Source organism: Rhagoletis pomonella, unplaced genomic scaffold (assembly GCF_013731165.1).
Source record: "Rhagoletis pomonella isolate Grant_MI unplaced genomic scaffold, Rhpom_1.0 Rhpom_scaffold_00003, whole genome shotgun sequence".
In the NCBI taxonomy this organism is placed as follows: Eukaryota; Metazoa; Arthropoda; class Insecta; order Diptera; family Tephritidae; genus Rhagoletis; species Rhagoletis pomonella.
Genome location: NW_023458557.1, coordinates 74,141,585 through 74,148,191, shown reverse-complemented (window position 1 = coordinate 74,148,191; position 6,607 = coordinate 74,141,585). Strand labels below are relative to the sequence as shown.

Here is a 6,607-nt window from a genome sequence, read left to right as displayed (position 1 = left end):
CTATCAACAACATCTCCAGCTGATTGTGATGCCCAACAAAAGTGGGTCAACGACCGTCAACATTTTCTAATCGGGAGAAGCGCAACAAAGATCAACATCATAGACGCAGGAGCGGGCTGAATTAAAGGAAGAGTGAACCACCAAACCAACGACTACGTGGGAGCCGCCAGAGCGCAGCAACAACACCACCAACGTATCACTCATCACCAGAGCTCAGCACCAACACCATCAATGTCCGACTCAGTACCAGTAGTGGAATTCACTAACTTTTAACGACGCCAATTTACGAGTTGTTAGTTAAATATTTGTGTTGTTTACAGTAACAATTGTTCGATTCACTAATTTATCTTTAACGACACTAAACAGCTGACTTTCGCTATTTATGTAAATAAATAAAAAGTGGCACCCCTGTTATCCGAAATCTGCGAAAAGCACAAAAGAAAATTGGAAAAAAATTAAAGAAATTTATAGTTTGTTCTTGAAAAGGTAAGTATTGTAATGAATTCAGGCAAAAATAATCGTGCTTTATAATTTAATTACTTTTCTTTTTATATTTTAGGATGGCCTCAACTAGCCAAGCAGCCACTACACGGAACCGCGCTTCAACGGAGCAGTTGAGTGCAATGATAGACTTATTCCAAGAAACTCCGGGGCTGGACGGAGGTAAGTTTCATCGGCTGCATGGCAAGCTGGAACACGAAAATAAATGGGAGGAGATGGCTTCCAAGCTAAATGCCATCGGAGGAGCTGAAAAGTCCGTCGACCAATGGCGTACGGTAAGTTATAAGCCCACTAAGAAAAGACCGGTGCTGTGCGGGAAAACTGTGATTTGTGAAAACATAATAACTTTTGTTAAGTTTTGTTGTTAACTTAAAAATATCGTTTTTATTGCAAACATATATGTATATATGTACATACAAGTGGTGCATAACTGTGGAGTCGATCCCATGCATTGCTACTGCGCACAGTCTCGTTCTTTGTGTGTACGGACATACATATATATTTATGCACATACATTCTATGGAATATTCTATCTGTTTATTTCTAATAATCCTTTTTTTGCATTCTTTCATATGTAGGTCTGGCGCGATTTGAAAAGTAGGACTAATGTTCGAGTGCGAGACCGGAAAAGGCAGCAGGCGTCAACCGGAAACCGGCCCGTGAAACAGCCTCCTTTAACGGAGCTGGAGGAGCGCGTGGTGGCCATTATTGGAAGCCACTAAATTGAGGGCCACGAGTCGGTAGCAGAAAATGTACCATTTGACTTGGTCAGTTTTAACTGGATTATTTGTGACCCATTGTTAACCACTTTTTTGTTATTAGGAGCTTCAATTGGCCCTGGAAGACGGTGAGGAGATAGTCTTTCTGCGTGAAGCGGTGGAGTCCGAAGACCAGGTAAAAACTGAAGTGCGGCCGGAGACTCCAAAAACGCCTACAATGAGAACTCCACGCAGGGGATTGAAGAGGAAAAGAGAAGAGGAGCAGAGCGGAACCGAAAAGAAGTTTTTGGAAGTTACACAAACTCAAGCTGCTGCAATGAAGGTAAATAATTTGTTATTAGGAGATTTTCCAATTTTTAATAGTTTTTTTTAAATACGTAGATGCTGGCGGAAAGCTTTTCCAGACTGGTGGAGGCACCATTCCAGCTGGCGGGGGAACTCCGGGTATATGGAGAAGGAAAGCCTGCGCCGATGCTATAAATAATTTGGCAAGGGCACTCGGTCCCCAATAATTTTTTTAAATCTACTTAAAAGATGGTATTTCCTGATACAGATATTCCATCATTACTGGATTTGGAAATACCATCTTTTGATTGGGTTTTAGGTTAAAAATTAGGTTAAGAAAATGAATTTGTCCCATTTATTTAATTTGCTATAGTATATAATACATAGTTTGTTATATTTTATACTCTGGTTGCCCGAAAATTAGAAACGCGACTTCTTTTCAAGTTCTGACAATTTTTTTTTTCTTAATTAGTTTTAATTTATTTAAAAGAAAAACTTGGTCATATTATAACGAAATCCATATAAAACAAAGTAGTAATCCTTGTACAGTATTTATGAAAATTTAAATTTACCGAATTTTTATAAATCCTGTACAAGGTTTATAACTGTGTTTTATATGGATTTCGTTATAATATGACCACTTACTTTACTTTTTAAGTAAATTTTTTTAAATCAATACGGCATATTCATAGTCGAAATAAAATTGACGCTAAGTTAGTAGCAGTTTTTTGACATACAGCTATAGTCAAAGATGTAGCACCAGAAATCAAAATGATATTTTGTTTCTTTATTTTTAATAATACTCATTTAAAATATAATTCAATCTATAAAAGAAACCACATAAATAAAAGTTTCAAAAATTGCACAAATTACAAAAAAATTAATAGAACATGAAAAAGTTTTAATCAGAATTAAAAATTTTTGTAAAAACTCTGATTGAAAAGTTTGAAATTTTGATGAAACTTTTTGAAGTGATTAATTTTTGTGTAATTTGTGAATTTTTGAAACTTTTATTTACACTGCTGGAAAAAAGTATTGGCACAGACAATTTTGCACAATATTTGCAAACAATTTTATTCTAATATTTTTCCGCTAATTTTTTATAAAACTTTGGTTCATTCTGCAACAAAAAGAAAACGTGAAAATATAATTTCTAGCCTTTGCGGACAACTAGATTTTTTTGATTTTTTTTTTAGTATGCACATTTGTAGTCCTTTAAATTTTATTATAATAAATTGAAGTAGGTAGGACTTATCGCTGATGCCACTACTAACTTTGCTTCAATTTTATTTCGACTACGACTATGCATCACTGCCGGCCCGGCCCCTATTGCAATTGTCAACTATGTATAAATATTCTCAATACCATTATCAATCAAATTGAATTGATAATTTATTTTTAAACCCAAGACTGTATAGATTACTTTTTAGTATTTATTTTATTTTTCTCTTCAATTTTAACTGAATATTTTTAAATTCAATATTTTTATTTCCCACTTTATTTAAAATATTCTCCTTAATTTTAGTTATTTATTAATAAAGTACCTGAAGGATCTTTTAATTTTTAAATTGCTGAAGTCTGTAGTAGTAATAGTTCTAAAATAGTCTATGGATGTACCCTTGCGGTCTGCTGATTAAGTCAAGTGACATTTTGACTAGTTTTGGCTATTTTTCTTTTGTTTATTTAATGTTTATATTTTTTTTATAAAAGTTTAACACTTTACCTAGCCAGCACCACAGAAATCCACTTTTCAAATTTCGTACAAAGATTATGAAAATTCGACAAACTTTAACATTTGTATCCAAAAATTCTAAACTTTTCATTTAGAATTTTTAGAAAATTTTTGGGGATGCAGTTTTGTTGCTCATTAAATTTTAGGGGTTAAAGAGCAAACTTCAACACGTTGCGTCAACAAAATTGCGTTGATTTTTAATAATTTTTTTAGCTTACGGTATTAAGCATTTTCTCGCATGCTCGACGATTTCGTTTGTATGGGAGAAAATGCGTAACACCATCAGCAAAAAAAATTATAAAAATCCACGCGATTTTCTAGCGTCTTGAAATTTGTACTTCCTATTGAAATTTAATGAGCTACAAAACTGCATCCCCAAAAATTTTCTAAAAATTCTAAATAAAAAGTTTAGAATTTTTGGATGCAAATGTTAAAGTTTGTTGAATTTTCATAATTTTTGTACGAAATTTGAAGTGTGGATTTATGTGGTGCTGGCTAAAAAGTGTTAAACTTTTATAAAAAAATATAAACATTAAATAAACAAAAGAAAAATAGCCAAAACTAGTCAAAATGTCACTTTACTTAATCAGCTGACCACAAGGGTACAAAAAAAAATATTTAGGGAGTACTCACAGCGCTCAAAGTTTTCCATGTATTTTGTATGGGGAAAAAAACTAATTTACGTAAAAATGGTATAAAACTCTTGAAAATCAATATTTTTCAATCGTAAAACTATGGTTCTCTTCAGGAGACTTAAATTATTAATATCCAATTGTTTATTTAAACAGTTTTTATGATTAAAGATTTTTTATTGATCCCCCCATTGCATTCTCTAGGACCTATAAGATATAGTAACCATGAAAAATTTGTTAAAGGAGCAATTGGGTATTATTACCGGGAATCTCCTGAAGATAAACAAAGTTTTCCCATCGAAAAATATTGATTTTCCCGAATTCTACACTATTTCTACGAAACGTTATTTTTCCCCCATATAAAATACATTGAAAACTTTGAGCGCTTTGAGCACTCCCTAATTTTTTTTTTTTTTTTTCAAAATAAAAAATAGGGCTATTTTTTTTTTGGTATAGAACAATCCTAGGGGTTGGCGGTATTAAAAATGCGACCTTATTTTTTTACATACATTTTTGGACCACTTTAGGGTACATCCATAGACTATTTTACATATTACAGACATAATAACTGATTATCAAATGGCAGAGGTCAACACTTTTTTCTTAAGTTGGCAATATAAAATGAAGAGGATAAGAGCGGGTGATATTTACATTTTTAATAAATGGTATACCTACTGAAAAATATTTGATTGTAAACTTTAATTTTTAAAAATTCTTTAGGAATATAATTAAAAAATTTCTTTGGAAAGTTTTAAGAAAAAAAGTTTGCTATTAATCTTTCTTGTATGCGTTTTGCAGTGGAAGATGATGGATTTAGGCTACCGAAAATTCTGTCTGAATCCTCAATGTCTGTTGAAAAATTATCAATTGGATCGTTCACTCAACCGAAGGTTGTGAAGAGCTGCACACGCGTTGGCGACTTTACCAGCGACAGCGGGGTCATATAATAGAACCCTTTGTTGCGATAAGCATCGCCAAGTTCCTTTGAGGACGCCAAAAAGTCGCTCAATAGGGCTTCGTGCCTTTCAGAGCGCTTCATTGTAGCAAAATTTTGGAGACCCTTCTGGCTGGTTGGGTAAAGGCGTCATGAGCCATGGCTCTAAGGGATATCCAGAGTCACCTTAGAGAAACTTCTTTTATTACAACATTTTAAAACAAATTAACAAAAAGACTTACCAATTAAAAACATGTTGCGGTTTCCGTTTTCAAAGGCTCGCTGCATGACTTGTCGCACTGCAGAGGAGCACAAAATATAGGAGTCATGTCGTGCTCCCGGATACTTTGCGTTTACGTTTAAAATCTTCAAATTTGGGTCGCATATCTATACCAAATATATGTCGCGGTGGTAATTATGTAATAATTTTCTTCACTAGGATTTGCTTACCATTTGTACATTCAATGGGTGGTAGCCATGGTGATTAACGTACGCCTCCTCATTGTTTTTCGGATAGCCCCAATGGTTCTCCCAACAAAAAGAGCAGGTACTGAGGAGAATGTTCCTTTAGCAGCTTGACGATCCATTTGCGTCATGAGAAACTTGACTTCCGTAAAAAACACGCGGTTGTTTATTACATCTGTCACTTTATGTATACATCGGCTTATTGACGACTGGCTCATTGAAATGCCCCACTGCTCTCCTACAGGGCGCTGGTAACATCCAGTGGCATAAAAACGTAAAAAAGCCAGAACCTTCCAAAGTACAAGATAAGTTATAATAAACTGCATTAAGCTTAAAATCTAGTGCCGGACCGGCTTTTCAGCTGATACTGCAGTTATTCTAGATCCTTTTAAATGTATTTCTAACCGTTGAACTAGATCGGCTGCCAAGCTTGGTAGCCTGTATAATTTCCGGAACTCCGTTGGAGCCAGTTCAAACGGGTTGTCCGCACTTCGCAACATACGCCGATTTACACTCGACACGTTTAACTGCTGCTCACGTTCCGATAAATTATAACCAACGTATTCAAACGGCATATTCTCAGTATATTTATTATTTATTTATGTGCTGGAGAACTTTTTATTTTCGCTAGCAACACCAAACTAGACGTCGTGTACTTAACAACAACAGCTGATTTTACGCTAGCGAGTGTTGTTACAAAACGTTTACTGAATCGATAAATCGATAAATTTGTCGTTTAGTTGACTTAACGATAACAAGTGTAGTTAAAATAACGTAGTGAATCCCACTACAGTCCCAGCAGCAACGGAACAGCAGAGCAGCCGCAGCACATATACGACGTAAAACGACGTAACTCTGAATTTAGTATATTTTTGTTTTTACCTAATCTTTAGTTTTCCCGGAGTATTTGAATTCAATTATGTTAGCATTAAATATTGTATTCGAAGTTTTAGAGTTAGCTTGAAAAGAAAACGATCATTTGTTAGAAGTTTTTTTAGTTTTTTTTCATTAATTTCTGTAAGCATTACTTACGCTCTTTTATTACATCTCGTTGTTAGCTTAGCTTAGTTTCCTCTTTAACCAAATTCAGGCCGAGTTTGCTTGAGTTTTACACAATCTCTTTTAGGGTTTTCATTTGTTTGTTTAACAGTGATTCTTTCGATTTTTTTTGCTTTTTTTATACATTTCGCTTTCCCATCGTCAATATCGGTAATATACACTTTTTGGGTCACTTTTTTTATATTCACCCTTTTGCCTATCAATAACATTTTTTTTTTGTAACTTTTTGAATTCTGTTTGGTCACAGTTGAGAACACCTGTTTAACATATTTGACATGTC

At 34.1% G+C, this 6,607-nt stretch overlaps 1 protein-coding gene and 2 long non-coding RNA genes across 4 annotated transcripts in view; 1 reads left to right on the top strand and 2 right to left on the bottom strand.

The window, feature by feature from the left end:
• LOC118736366 overlaps positions 1 to 6,607 on the bottom strand; it is a 443,387-nt gene that overhangs the window by 346,088 nt on the left and 90,692 nt on the right. The window lies entirely within an intron of this gene.
• Positions 19 to 2,351, top strand: LOC118735515. 2 transcript variants are annotated; one of them, XR_004992605.1, is made up of 4 exons: positions 19 to 776; positions 1,080 to 1,268; positions 1,324 to 1,542; positions 1,602 to 2,351. It is a non-coding gene; the product is annotated as an uncharacterized LOC118735515 (long non-coding RNA). The 2 variants fall into 2 exon arrangements; XR_004992604.1 differs by having other exon boundaries at positions 20 to 1,268.
• LOC118735517 lies at positions 4,299 to 5,974 on the bottom strand. Its single transcript, XR_004992607.1, has 3 exons — positions 5,254 to 5,974; positions 5,046 to 5,190; positions 4,299 to 4,989 (listed from the first exon to the last, which is right to left on the bottom strand). It is a non-coding gene; the product is annotated as an uncharacterized LOC118735517 (long non-coding RNA).